This window comes from Macaca fascicularis, chromosome 3 (assembly GCF_037993035.2).
Source record: "Macaca fascicularis isolate 582-1 chromosome 3, T2T-MFA8v1.1".
Taxonomy (NCBI): Eukaryota; Metazoa; Chordata; class Mammalia; order Primates; family Cercopithecidae; genus Macaca; species Macaca fascicularis.
The window spans coordinates 79,174,688-79,189,992 of NC_088377.1; the positions used below are offsets into that span (position 1 = coordinate 79,174,688).

Below are 15,305 nucleotides of genomic sequence, written 5' to 3' on the forward strand. Positions count from 1 at the left end.
TCCCCAACACATGGGCTTTTGCACCCACTCTTCCTTGCCTGCAGTTTTGATCCAACAGTTCTGAGGCTTGGGGGCTGCGATTGGGATACAGAAAGCATCTCAGAGGGACCAAGCTCAGATAGACCTGGGCCGGCATCCTGGCACTCTTCCTCACTAGTTTTGTTGTCTTTTGACAGCGACATAATCTAGGTTTCAGTTTCATCTTCTATAAAAGTGGAGTAACAGCACCTCCCTTGTGAGCTGTCATGAAAACTGGTTGGGACACTATGAACCTACCACAGTGCCAAACTCATGGTTAACATTCCATCAACTTTAGTTATCTCCTGGCCTTATTTGAAATGGGGATCATACTCCTTATGTAAACTGTTTTTGTATAGGAATCGTATCAAAATATTTGCTAGTTGCCAAGAAAGTGTTAGTGACATTGTGTCATTATCGGCAGCACAATCCAATAAAACCAGTCTGGCTGGTTCTCTCTCCCAGGCCTTGCTGGGCAGCCCTTGAGCTTACGGTCAAGACTGCTGGTGCTGAAACCAGTGAGCTGGACATCCACTCCTGGGAGCTCTTCATCCTCCCAGGTACTAAAGCTTCAAATGAAAGCACTCAGGTGTGGGCTCCATAATTCCCCACCAAAGTGGGGACCTTCACCCACTGTGTGGAAAAAAAAAGCTTTTTTTTTATTTTTTATTTTTTACTGTTTTATTGCCTTGGTTCTTGGCTCAGGCCCTTGCCAGCACTTTCTGGGGCTCCTGAAATGCTCTTCTGGTTTCCTTCCTCCAGCCTCCTGCTTTCCTTATCCATCCCCCATATTGCTGCCAAAAGCGATTTGTGAAACATATCCCGCTGACCATTTATCTTCCTGCTTAAAACAATCCATTTGCTCCCTCCTTCTCACACATGGGAGTGAGCGTGAGACCTCGTGGGCCCTCCTGGCCCGCGTGCTCTCGCTCACAGAAGCCTGGGGCTGGAGGGTGTCTCTTGCACCTTTCCGCAGTGCAGTGTAGATGACAGGTGCTGTTCACAGGCAGGACCCGCTCCCAGGGCCGCCCTCGGCTTGGGGAGGCTTCCGGTGAGCTGGGGGGAATTCCCCAACTCCACACGCCACCACTTTGCTATTAACGAGAATGTGACTGGCGACACCTCCATGTCTCCTGACATCGCATCAGGGGCTCCACTGATTTCAGTTCTACCCACCCTGGCATGGAGACGAGGCTAGTCAGTGCCTCAGCTTGCCCAACTCACCTGCTGGACACTGACTCGTTTTTCCAGACGCAGCTCAGGGCTGCTTCCTGTTCCAGTTCCCAGGCTCCTGGCAAGTGGGTCTTGCTGCCTCTGGGCCCTGCCCTGCCTCCTGCCAGGGGTTGCTGGTAGGGGGTGGGCAGTGAGGGAAGGACAGCTTCTTCATTATTGCCCTCTTCATGCTTGTATCCCAGCACTCACTCCACAGCCACTGAGACTGCCCTGGGACCAACTCCCTGGCCCCTGGTTCATGCTTTAATACTGGCATGTCTTCACACACATCTGTCATGTAAAGCACTTTGATTGTTTGCCCCAGACGTCCATGTGATGGTGACTACGTGGCACATGTCGCCGTCAGCGCCATGTTGGTTTGCAGGCATGGCGACTTGGTGCTGCCTGTCGTGATTTCCCGGTGCAGTCTTCCTGTGCGCTCTTGCTCAGCTGTCCTAACTGGGCCATTTTCCCTGAGGGTCTCAGACCCAGTCCTGAGTCATAGGAGTCCTTTCCCACGGCCACCTCACTGTGGAACTGTCCATCTTGTCCTACTGACTTCCTCTCTTCAGTTTCTGACTCTGACATGGTTTCTTCCGGAAACTTCCTTTTCTGACCTTCTCAGCCAGGGGCTCCCTCCTCACTTTCCTGTCACCTCCTGGGGCTCCTTTGAAGACTCTGCCCCCGCTCTGCCCCGCTTGAGACATTTGGGTTCCTGGGTGTGCCCCTCTCCTGCACCTCTTCTTCTGCCTTATGTTCTCCTCGATGATGTGGCCTCCTGGGGCTGGGCCACTGTCAGACTCCACTTTGGCTCTGTGCCCAAAGCCAGCCATGGCTGCTGTGCGGTGAGTGTGGTGAGCCTGGCAGGAGTGCTGCCCCTGGCCACGTTCTTCCTGCACGATCAGCACGGGCTCACCCCTCTGCAGCTCCATCCCAGCCCCTCTCCCGAGCAGCTTAGGACTTGTCTGCCCAGAGGATGCCTCACAGAACCTGGAACTCAGCGTTCCTCAGGCTGCCTCCTCCTCCTTTTTTTTTTTTTGAGATGGAGTTTTGCTCTTGTTGCCCAGGCTGGAGTGCAGTGGTGCGATCTTGCCTTGCTGCAACCTCCACCTCCTGGGTTCAAGTGATTCTCCTGTCTCAGCCTCCCTAGTAAGGCAGATGCCACAATTCCCAGCTAATTTTTGTATTTTTAGTACAGCAGGGGTTTCACCATGTTGGTCAAGGCTGGTTTCAAACTCCTGACCTCAGGTGATCTGCCCGCCTCAGCCTCCCAAAGTGCTGGGATTACAGGCGTGAGCCACCGTGCCTGGCCCCTCAGGCTGCCTTCTTTCGACACCTCCAGGGCCCATACAACTGGGCTTGGTGCATCCTCCCTGTCAGGCATCACCTCCGATTCCTCCATTCCCTCCCTGGTGCATCAACTCTCCACCAAACATCTCATCACACTGCTGTGTTCTTAGCTCAGCTGAAATCACCATTGATGTTTTGTGTTTTGCAGTAGCTTTTGACTCTATTCTCACCTTCGTTCATTCATTGCACAGATACTTACTGTGGGCCTTCTACTCACCAGCATTTTATGCCCTGGGAACCCAGCCATGAATATGACAGGTGAGGTCTCCCTGCAACTCTGATACATTATGTTCTAGTGGAGGAGATAGAGAGTAAATAAATAAATATAAAGTATAATTTCAGGAAGTGATAATGAGTTGGAAGAGAGTTACAAAGGGTTGCAGTTTTTCTTTTCCTTTTTCTTTTTTTTTTTTTGAGATGGAGTCTTGCTCTGTCGCCTAGGCTGGAGTGCAGTGGCGTGCGATCTTGGCTCACTGCAACCTCCGCCTCCTGGGTTCAAGCGATTCTCTTGCCTCAGCCTCCTGAATAGCTGGGATTACAGGCGTGTGCCACCATGCCCGGCCAAGGGCTGCGGTTTTGGATGGGCTGTCAGGAGAGCTTCTTTGAGGAGGTTTTGCTGTACATGGACCTCAGTGAAGAGAGGAGTAAGCCGTCTACAGTGTACAGCAGCATGTGCACATCTCCTGCAGTGGGGCTGAGCTTGGTGTGTGTGAGCAGCAGGAATCAGGCAGTGTGGCAGGAGTAGTGGGGCGCTAGGGAGAACGGCTGGAGGTGAAGCAGGAGAGGTGGGCAATGGAGAAGGGGTGTGGAGGTTTATAAAGTTCATGAGATGCCCTCAGAATGTTTTGGGGAAAGGCAGGATGTGATCTGAGCCCACCTTCCTTATCCCTCCAGAGAAGTCATGGCTAAATGTAAGTGCTATCTTGTTATTGCCCTGCCTGGAGTCCTCCGTGGGTTTCTGCCACCTCTGGGATAAGATCCAGGCTCTGCTGCCTGGTCCCTGCACCCTTTCCATGGCTGCCCTGCTGTACACTGTCAGGCCCCAGCTGCAGCTTACCTGCAATCCCAGTTCTTCACACATCCCACAACCTTTCCTATCTTCTCCTGTAGAGACCCTTCCTTCTGCTAGACATGTCCTTATCCCATTCTACAACACTTAGCTCAACCAGTGCCTCAGGATTGTCCCCTCAGGCCACCACCCTCTTTCCTAGAAAGAGCATCTGCTCTTATCTGGAGCTCCACGAGCATTGTATGTGAGCCTTTCTCATGGCACAAGCCTTGGTGTCTTGTGTTTGTTTATCTGTGATTCCTACCAGAGGTGGACTTGCATCAGCGAGGGATCCTGTCATCCGCATTTGTGGATGTTCAGAATCTATCCCAGATACTGACCCATGGAAGAGAAATAGTAAATATCTTTTGAGTGAATGAAAGGATGAATGCAAGTCATGTGATCTTTCTCCCTTTTTATTTTCAATGCAAACTTTACATATTATCCTGTTCTATAAATGAGATAGACAAGAGCCACTTCATAATTTATTTTAGATCTTTAAAAATAGTAGACGGTCTTGATAGAGCGAGCACCATCTTCCCCATGTGGTAAGGTTGCACATGATCAGTAGCTACAACTCTAGAAAGATGACGGAGCAAAAGCAAAGAAAAATCCCTTTAGTTCCAGAAAATCTCCTGAAAAAGAGAAGGCTTGTCAAGTCCTCAGAGCCACCCAGGCAAAGCAGGCACTTTTGGCAAAGAAGGAGCAGAGGAAAGGGAAAGGGCTCAGGTTAAGTGACTGGAATCATTCTTATATGATTCCTGGTGGCAGAAATGTGACAAGATGCGTCTCAGACGACTAGAAGTGAGACCTCATGCCTTGGAATTGCCAGATAACTTTCCTTGACCTTTATTGTACGCATTGAAAGGATTAATGGCATGAGTTTACTGGTGCAGAGAACCATGGCAAGACTTCGCCCGAAGAAAATTTTTAGTGGTGTCTTTGTAAAAGTCACCCCCCAGAACCTAAAAATGCTGCGTATAGTGGAAACTTATGTGACCTGGGGTTTTCCACATCTGAAGTCTGCCTGTAAACTCATTTTGAAACGTGGACGAACCAAGGTCAAGAAGAAGACCATTTCTCAGATGACACAGTGATGAGGAGCACCTGGGGAAGTTTGGTGTCATTTGCTTGGAAGACCTCATTCATGAAATTGCCTTCCTGGGGAAGCATTTCCAGGAGATCTCATGGTTTTTGCGCCCTTTCCACTTCTCAGTGGCCCATCATGCTACCACAAATAGAGTGGGCTTCTTCAAGGAGATGGGCTCACCTGGCTGTCGGGGTGAACACATCAATCAGTTCATCCACCAGCTGAACTAGACCCAGGTGAGGCAGGGCTGAAAACTGCCCTTGGGCTGACTTTTGATGGGCCATGCCTTGCCACTTAAAAGTTCTTTTTGCAGTTACTAGTATTCCTACCAGTAACCTTGAGATTGGGTTACTCTTTTTTTATTTTTTTTTTTGAGCTGGAGTCTCACTCTGTCGCCCAGGCTGGAGTGCAGTGGCGTGATCTCGGCTCACTGCAACCTCCACCTCCCAGGTTCGAGTGATTCTTCTGCCTCAGCCTCCCAAGTAGCTGGGATTACAGGCACCCACCACTGTACCTGGCTAATTTTGTATTTTTAGTAGAGGCAGGGTTTCCCTATGTTGGTCAGGCTGGTCTTGAACTCCTGACCTCAAGTGATCCACCTGCCTGGGCCTCCCAAAGTTCTGGGATTACAGGCGTGAGCCACCACGCTGGGCCGAGATGGGGTTACTATTAAGAGTAACTTTGAGATTGGAAGGAAAGAGGAGGCTGGTACTAACAGATGGAGACCTGCTGGGAGCAATGAATGCCTGATTAGGACATCGGGCTATGCATAGCCTAAGAGTTACAGGCTTAAAGATGTTGAGTAGCAAAAAACTGTGTTGCTGTGGTCATGTAGCTGGAAATGGGGAAGGAATAATATTAATAACTGATTTCAAAAAGGACTTGAAAATGTGAATCATTTATTTTGCTGAAGAAATCTTAACGTTTTTTGAAATTACTTTTTATTGCTGTTGTTACTACTTTTAGGTGCCACACTGCAGTAAATTTTTATCAATGCAGTAGAAGCATATGTTTTTGCTTTTTTGGGGAATTTTTATCAAGTATCTTCAGAGAAGATTATTTCCTGCTTAATCTTCAAAAACTGGAAAGGAAGGGTCAAAGAAAAGACAGTAGGTGACGTTCATGGCAAGCACCTGTCATCACAGTCCAGTTCTAAGGAAAAATTCCAGTGTTTTCTACCTTGGCTGCCGCCTCATCTGAAATCAGCACATTCCATGGAGGAAGGAGTCCTGCTTTGTTGTGTGGTCTGTCCTAGGGTTTAACGTGGGTAAATGAGTAACTCTAGCATTTGTATAAGGCTCCCTAAGACTCCTGCAGCAATCAGCCAAGCCTAGGGACGTAATTGAATCTGGAGATTCCTGGGGCTTTGTTTTGAAAAAGACTTGAAATATACATAGGAAGAAAGACACAAAAATAAATGTTCACTTGTCTCTTCAAAAAGCAAAAAAAGTATATGTTTTTAACCATTCATTGAAGAGTTATACACTTTTAAATAATAACAGGTTCTTTTAATTTGTTTACGGTAGTCAGTTATAACTGTCTTCACTAATTAAGTGTTGCTTCTAGTTATAAAAAAGTATATTTTGAAAAGAGCTATCTTATTTCCAGGAAAGTAGTTTAAAAATTAGCAAACAAGTACACTATATTACAGGTAAGTAAATAATGCATTTTCTTTGTTAGAGCAAATACACAGTGTCCTAAAGCTTAGCTTTAAAGTTTAATTTCATTAATCAAAGCATTTCCTCATTGATTATCAATACCTAATTGCAGGTCTTATAGGAATAGATAGGGAAGATTTCATCAAAATCTGAGTGAAATTTTAGTGCTTTTGTGAATCTATCTCTTTTTTTAAAGATCAGATTATTTTACTAAACATTAAAATGGCTCTAGTGTGTAAATTCTTTCATATTTTGTGTGATTAATGCCAAATATTAGCAATATTTTTAGAAAACATAATTTTAACTGAAATATATTTTATGTATACATCTTGTAAAATTATGTATATTTATATATAGGTTTATCTATAAATGTACATAATCCCAGAATAAGTAACTTGTTCTCAAATGAAAGCATATTCAACTTAAACATTGAAGTGTATAAGCCTACCTTTCTTATGCAGAATGAACCTTTGCATATTGCTTAACAGTATTCTGGATATACCAAATTAATTCCATGATTTGTAAAATCGTCGTAGTGCCCGACACAGTTCAGTGTATGTGTCCACTGTGTTCTATTCCTCTACTTCCTTTAGATATGCTGTCGTTTTATCCTCAGTCAAGACAAACCAAAAGAATGGCATGTTCGACTGCATTGTTTGGTCTCTGTATTTAAGGACTTCTACTGAATGCAACCTTGGTGTGATGTAGGTTTTATTGAGGGGAGAAGCAACTGTTGGAAAACCATCTTTGTATTTTTTGTTTTTGGCACGTTGTTAGGGACGTAATTCACTATTGCACACCTTGTCTTCAGTATGAGGGCTGCGGGGCACTGGTTCTCTGGATCTGTCTTCTTTTATCTTGAGACGTGGGAGCTTTGAATCTGGCTTTGCATCTCATCTTTGCCATGACCACTAGGAAGCTCAGAGCCTTGTCTTGCTAGTCTGGAATGCAGGCTATGCAACAACATACATGACACTTCCACTGGACTGGTTTAGTTTCTGCTCTTCTGGGCTTCCTCATTCCCTGTTCACGTCTCGTGTCTATTTTATATAATAAATGAGTAAGGAAAATTAGTAAAGGAATCCTTAACTCTGCTCTGGTGCTATATGTAAAATTTCATGTCTAAGAAAAGTGGAATTACTCACTTTAAACAGTAAATCCGGGAAGCAGCTGTCAGACAGGAAATATTTTTGAGTAAAACAATATAGTGAGGTAATAAAACTTCTCATTAGAGCACCTGTCATCATTTAGCCAGTTGGTGACCTTCATCAAGTCTCACGGCTTCTCCGGGCTTTCATTTCCTCACTGGTGGTGGTAGTAACACTGGCCCTGCTTCTGCCTGGGATCTGTGAAACCACGTGACGCTTGCAGGAGTGCCCTGGAGGCCCTACTAGGGCGATTGGGTGGATGTTGATCCCAGTAGTGGAGCTGCCCCTGGGCATCTTCCGCGGTGCTTTTTCATGAGGAACTCCTGAGTGAAAGCCCAGGCCCATGTGGGTGTGGTCATTGCCTCTTCGTTGTGTTCTGAAATTGGACACAGCCTGTGAGTTATTGTGTGCACTGAAAGCCCCAGCAGTGGGCCCTCCTGACACACAAAGACTTGCTTGTGGCCCTGGGCGTCAGCTTTCCAAAGAGCCTGAGAGTGGAATGGTGGGACCCAGGCTCCTGCAGGGAATTTCATGGCCCGACCTTTTGTGCCTTGGCTCCAGCCCTTTATTTAGTGTGCTACAGTATATATAGATTGAGAATGCTAATTTGTTCTTTGCCAGCTAAAGTACCGAGGGCAATATGACGAGGAGTCAATTTAAAGGACTGCTGTCTTGGGTGGGCCGCCTGGAAACACTCTCGTCTTTGTGCTTGGGCTTGATAGTGCAGCTGCTAGGGCAGTGTGACATGGAATCCAGGGTCTCAGCTGAGCCACACGGCATTCCAGAACACATTTCAGAAATCCTTTAACCATGGGTGTGTTAGAGCAAGGAGTAAAAATAGAGGCCAAGCTTTTGGTGGAGAGATGGCTACGTGCGGGCCCGGGTCCCCAGACCCCTGGTTGTGAGATCTGGCCTTGCCCTCAGAAGCTGGGCTTCTCAAACTCTGCACAATCTAGGGGACAGAGCAGGGGCTGGGCTGGAGTTTTGTCGGTCAGCTGAGTGGCCGTGTCGGGTGGGGCAACCTTCAGGGCCTGCATTGCTCCTGCATCGGCATACCACCTTGATGTGAGGTCACCGAGTGCCTAGCTCACCACAGCCCATGATTCATCCTGAGCCTCTGCTCTCCACCCTAAGCCCTGAGGAGCCCTTGTTTTTGCCAGGAGGAAGTGATCTCAGCAGAGAACTTTCCTAGTCGAGCCACTGGTCATTGCTAGAGTATGCTCAGTCCCCTTCTTTGTCCTCTTCCATGGGTGAACCCAGGCCTGGCCAAACTTCTGAGCATGTTCCTCCAGCCTTTCAAATATGCAGACCCTCCCTCATGGGATGGGTACGATGCGGGAATGAAAGGCAAGTGGTCTCACTGCAAATGAAGGAAGCCTTGGAGGATACTGTTCCACACTGTTTCTCTAGTTTGGTCCCTAATAATTTTATAAAGAGGAAATATAGAAAGGGCTGCGTTGTGGTGGTTGATGAGTTTCCCAGAGAATGAATCTTTAGAGTCACACAATGGGTTGGATGTTACTGTCTCTGACACTGACACTGATGACGTTGCCCAGCAGTGTCTCGGGCAGCAGTTCCTCATTTTATCCTCATAACAGCTGAAGGAGGTCGCTAGGATTATTCTTCTCTTAATTACATCATGTATTTTAAACTTTTGTTTATACTCAAGTGAAGCTTGCATATTCTACATAGCAGGGTCAGAAATAGTGTAAAATATTCAGATTGATTCAGGCTTCACATGGATCCTGTGATTTAGTGTTTAGTGTGACTTAGCTTTCAGAAATATGTGTTTGGGTGGCAGCTTGAACTATCCACAAGGTACTTTTTAATTAAGTGAGAAGGGATACATACAGATTGAAGTATGGTATAAGATGTAACTTTTTAAATGCTGTTAGAGCTTTTAAATAGTAATCAACTGAGAAACCAATACATCAACCACATTTATTCAGCCCTGTGATAAGGTCTGAGGAAGAGCACGAGAAAATGTAACACAAATTGAAATCGACTGCCCAAGGGTTGGTGTTTTTCACCTTCTGCAGTCCCCTTCATGAGGTCAGATGGTGGCTGTGGAGCTTATGAAAAAGCCAGCGTTCACAGAGATCAGTGCATCTTGGTTGCTGGACACTCAAGAACTCAGTAGGCCACTTTCTAGAGAATTCTAGGTAGTCAACCATTCTAGAATCTGATTGAGAAGAGTGGTGGAGAGGATTGGGGGGCCACCTGTACCTCAAAGAAGATGGAAAAATGGGGGTTGGAAAGAGAAGGAAGGAAGACAGATATTGGGGTATATGTGCATGTTACCAGGATGTTGTTTGAACATTGGCCAGTTTGTTTTGGTTTGGTTTAGTTCAGTTCTAGATTTGATGTTGAAGGTAGTTTTTATTTGTCTATTTGTTGCAAGTGAATAATGTGTTTTCCCTTATATACAAGTCTATATGTAGGACTCAATTTAGCACAAATAATACATCTGTACTGGAAGGACTACAGTGTAATCATCGGAGATCAGACGCCTCTTATCCTTCCATTTTTTTTCAAAAACGCTTGGTCATAGTCTCGCCTCATCTATGGACGTTACTTTACGTCAGCCATAAAAGTGAAAGCGAAAAATCATTATGAACTGACATGGAGTGATTTGCAGTAATCATTGTCAACGAAGAGGGCACATGGAAATTGTTTATAGTATATCTTTTTGCAAGAAAGAAGAGAAAACAAGAATAAACACATATTTGCTTTCTTTTGACAAAGAAAAACAACTCAAAAAAAAAGGAGGAATGAGGATGTGTGGGAATGAGGTATTCAACATAAAAATAGGAATTAGGTTTCTTTGAATATGGCTTGGTTATATAATTTTGATTTTGAACTACACAAGTGTTTATATATTCAGAAAACAGAATACCATCAAAATTGAAAAAAGGAAATTTTAAAGTGGAAAAACAGAAACAAAGGAATCTAACTGTCTAAAGTTGATAACACAACTGCCCTGAATAAAGACGTAATTCTGATAATTTTGAACGGTTTTCTGATCATGTATCTTTATTGGAACATATTTTAAGAACAAAAGAAATGGCAAAGAACTGTTGAGATTTACCTGGTGCAATTATAGTTGGTAATGGTGTTGTGTTGTAATGCTTCAATTATTTTGTAGGTATTGTAGGTGGTACAAAAAAATAAAATACATTGATGTTATTGGGAATGGAAGTTCTAATTGTGGAAGAAGGGCTACAAGCAGTGAGAATTCTCTCACCTTTTCACTCTTTCTATAAATATAAATGTAAAGTAAATAGCAATGACACCTTTCCAACCATTACACTAACTACAGTTTCCCACATGGATCCTTGGAGAAATGGCAGATTACAGATCTTGACAAGGTTGTGCCTGGGGCATCCTGTGCTAGAAAGCAAGAAGGTGTTCAAAGGCCTGTGGAGTAAATCAAAAAAAGAAACCCAGGAGTAGGCTATAGGGCCTCCTGCTGGCAAGAATAATCGTATTAATAGATTGTAATATATTAAATTAAAAGATTCAGGAGTCTGAAGTGTTACTCAAATAATGTCAGCTTAATACATTCTGAAGAAATCATGCATTTTATATATTTATTTATTTATTATTTTTTTGAGATAGAGTCTATTGCCCAGACTGGAGTGCAGTGACCCCATCTCAGCTTACTGAAACCTCCGCCTCCCAGGTTCAAATGGTTCCCCTGCCTCAACCTCTCGAGTAGCTGGGAACACAGGTGCCCGCCACCACACCCAGGTAATTTTTGTATTTTTTAGTAGAGACGGGGTTTCACCATGTTGAGCAGTCTGGTCTCGAACCCCTGACCTCAGGTGATCTGCCCGCCTCGGCCTCCCAAAGTGCTGCAATTACAGGTGTGAACACTGTGCCTGGCTAAAATTATGCATTTTAAAAATCATCATTTTGCAACCTTGACCTAGGCAAGAATTATGTTTGAGTGATAAAATCACTGAGTTTTGAAAGACTGTTGGAGAATTAGATATTTATGCGTTCTCAGGTATTATCTCACAGATTACCTCCTACTTATAAAAGGGAAAACAATCATTACAATGGAATAATCTACAGGCCAGCCTCTTAAGCTACTGCTTAAATTCAACCCCTCCTGCTGGGGATAACCTGATAATATGTGCCAATATTATGCCCTTGTATGATACTAGGAGAAATCACCTATACTCCTCTCTAGTGTTCTTGCCCCAGAAAGCTTTTAATCTGAATTATGAAGAAACAATTGAAAAATTGAGAGTATTCTTCAAAACAGCTGCAGTGAAGTCTCCTCACAGAACTCAGTGTCGTGATCCTAAAAGTCACGTGGCAATTCAGGAGACCCAGAAGGGCTAAAACAATCTTGGAGGACTCATATTTCCTGATTTCAAAACTTACTACAAAGCTACAGTAATTAAGAAAGTGTGGTACAGGCACAAAGATAGACAGGACAATGGAGCAGAACAGAGAGTTCAGAAATACACCCTTAACTTACACTTATGGTCAGTTGATGATTTTCATCAAGAGCGCCAACCGCATTCAGTAGGGGAAAGAATAGCTTTTTTAACAAATGGTGGACATTCACATGCAGAACAATAAAGTTGGACTCCGTGTTGATACTATACACAAAAATTAACTTTAAATGGATTATAGATCAAAATATAAGAGCTAAAACAATAAAAGTCTTAGAAGAAAACACAGTAATAAATCTTTATGATGTTGGGGTTAGGCAAGGCCTTTTTAGAAATGATACCAAAAGCACATGGGACAAAAGAAAACTCGGATAAATTGGACTTCATAAAAATTAAAGACGCTTTTGTGCTTCAGAGAACACCATCAGGAAAGTGAAAACGCCTATAGAATGGGATAAAATATTTGCAAATCGTGTATCTCTTAAGGACTTGTATCCAAAATATTTGCAAATCATGTTTCTCTTAAGGACTTTTATCCAAAATATTTGCAAGTCACTTATTTCTTAAGGATTTGTATCCAGAATGTGTTCTGAGGTTGTGAACTCTTACAACTCAACTTTAAATAGATGAATAACCCAACTGGAAAATGGCCAAAGTATTTCTGCTGACGTTTCTCCAAAAAAGATATTCAAACGACCAATAAGCTCATGAAAAGATGTTTAATATCATTAGTTATTAGGTAAATTCAAGTCAAAAACACTGTGACATACCACTTCAAACCCACTAGGATGGCCGTAATCAAAGACGGTAACAAGCATTGGCAAGGATATGGAGAAATTGAAACCCTCATCCATTGCTTATGGAAATGGTGAAATGGTGCAGTCACTTTGAAAAACTGTTTGGCAGCTTCTCAAAATGTTAAACATGACTTCTGTCATATGACACAGGAATTTTACTCCTCAGTGGAAACTTGTGAAAACATATGTCTGCACAAAAACTTGTACATAAATGTTAATGGCAGCATTGCTTATAATGAAAAAAATAGAAATAACTAAAATGTCTATCAGCTGCTGAATGCATAAATAAAATGTGATATAATCATACAATTATTAGGTAGCAGTAAAAGCAATGAAGTACTGACGCATGGATGAACCTTCAAAACATTAAGCTAAGTGAAAGAAGCCAGTCACAGAGCATACGTATTGTATGATTTCACTTATGTGAAATGTCCAGAACAGGCCAATCCATAGAGATGCAAAGTATTAATAGTGGATCAGTGGTTGTCTAGGGCTGGGGAGATTGGAAGAAAAAAGGGGGGTGACTGCTAATGCTAATGGGTTTGGGATTTCCTTTGGGGATGATAAAAAGAGTCTAAAATTGTGGTGATGGTCCCGCAGCACAGTGAATATATGACAAACTATTGAATTGTACAGTGTAAATGGGTGAATTATATGGTGTGTGAATTATATCTCAATAAGGCTGTTTTTAAAAAGCCAATGTCATGAAAAACAAAACAGAACAAAAACACAGGGGAGAGTGTTCTAAAGAGATCTAACAGTGAAATGCAGTGCACGAAGCCTGATTGTGTCTTGGATTAAAAAAAAAAGCTGTAAAAGATCACATAAGGACATCGAGGAAGTTTGTGTTTGAATTATATGTGGGATCCTATTTTCTTAGGTGTGATAAAGGTATGGAGCTTATGTAGAGACTGCTGTTACTCTTAGGAGATGTGCTAAAGGACTTTAGAGTGCAGTACTGTTTTCTCAGCAACTTTCAAATGATTCAGAAAGCAAAAATAGTGTGTGTGTGTGTGTGTGTGTGTGTGTGTGTGTATACACATGCAAGTATGCATAGAAAGGGAAAATGGATCATGGAGTAATTTGAGGATAGTTCATTGTACCAATCTTTCAACATCTTTTAGGCTTCAAAATTTCAATTGCTTCTCATCACTGTGTGTTCAATCTGACAGATACTGGTTGAGTGTACAGTGTGTGTCTGGTACTGTGATCTGGGTGTGCGGTGGGGACAGTATAATTAACGATGATGTCCATGCCGGGCAATAATCTATGAAGGACAGAGAATGCAATATAACTTAAGAGAGATGATTCCTGCCTTCAAGGATCTTGATATGGATCTAAATCTTGATAACTAGTGTTAGAAATAAATTCTAAGTGAATCTAAACTGTTGTAAGCTAGGGCAGCTTTGTGTGAGTCATTCGGCAGAGGTCATTTGAGAATGATCACACATGGGTGGTTTAAGTTGTCACACCTTTGTGTAGCTGGCAGCGTCCTGAAACAAGGGCACAGAATCCTCTCTTACCAGCAGTTTCCTGTAACACAAAGTTGTTAACATTCAACCTTCTCCCCTGGAATATTATGAGCTAATATTGTGTTGGATATATTTTGTTCTTTGAGCTCCTAGAGTTAATAGCTATGTAGTTTACAGGAAGCAAAATACCTGGCATGTCATATACATTCTCTTGGTGTCCTTTTCTTAGTATATTTTATGTGTTCTAATTTGCAGGTTTGACCCCAGTCGTCTGCCACTCAGGTGACCTTTAACAGTTGCTGCTCAAGATGTTATTGATTATTTAAAATTTAGAATGTATACTATTATCTATTATTAGAATATGATCATCATTAAGTAGATTTAATAGCACTGTAAAAATCATCATAAATAGGTCAATTATTTTCAATAGTAATTTAAAGCAGGAAGCCATAAAATATAACACATAATACCTTAGTTATTTTAATGAAAACTTAGAGGTATGTTTATTGCCAATTCTTTGATGTGGCTGAGGCCCCTCTTTTGTGTGTGGGCAGAGCTGCTGTATCAGTCTTTTGGGCTTTCCGGCATCAGGTTTTCCAGTCAAGGGGGCAAGAGGGGCTGAAATCTAGCCCATCTCCACTCAACAAGCCGTGCATCTGTAGCTTTGTGTGTGAAGGACTGCCACCTTTCTCCAGCTTACATTCAGCTTATATAATACCTTAGTTATTTTATTTATGATGGCTTGGCCATATGGGTCCAGTGTTTAAGGTTCCAGGACAACTTTGTAAACCATCTTAGTAATATATGAACTGAAAATTTCAGTTTGTTTTTTAAAAGTACCTGGACAATAAAAGATACTTGCTCAAAAATTTGAGAAGTAACTGCTTCTGTATTTTTATAATTCCTCCCACTCTTGTCATTTTCAGTTTTCTTGCCCACACTCAATTAAATAATATTTTTAAAAAGTAAAGATAGCCTTTATAAAATTTGTCCACAGCATTTTACAAAGTTTTCTTGAAACTGTCAACTATTTTTATTTTCAAACTTTAATTTCATCAGTTTACATAATATTTAATTAAATTTTATAATTATAATAGCATAGGCAA

At 42.7% G+C, this 15,305-nt stretch overlaps 1 protein-coding gene and 1 pseudogene across 14 annotated transcripts in view; both read left to right on the forward strand.

Moving 5' to 3' along the window:
• COBL (cordon-bleu WH2 repeat protein) overlaps positions 1–15,305 on the forward strand; it is a 300,001-nt gene that overhangs the window by 53,532 nt on the left and 231,164 nt on the right. The gene's annotated exons all lie outside the window — the stretch shown is intronic.
• LOC141410003 (large ribosomal subunit protein uL30-like 1 pseudogene) lies at positions 4,092–5,056 on the forward strand (annotated as a pseudogene).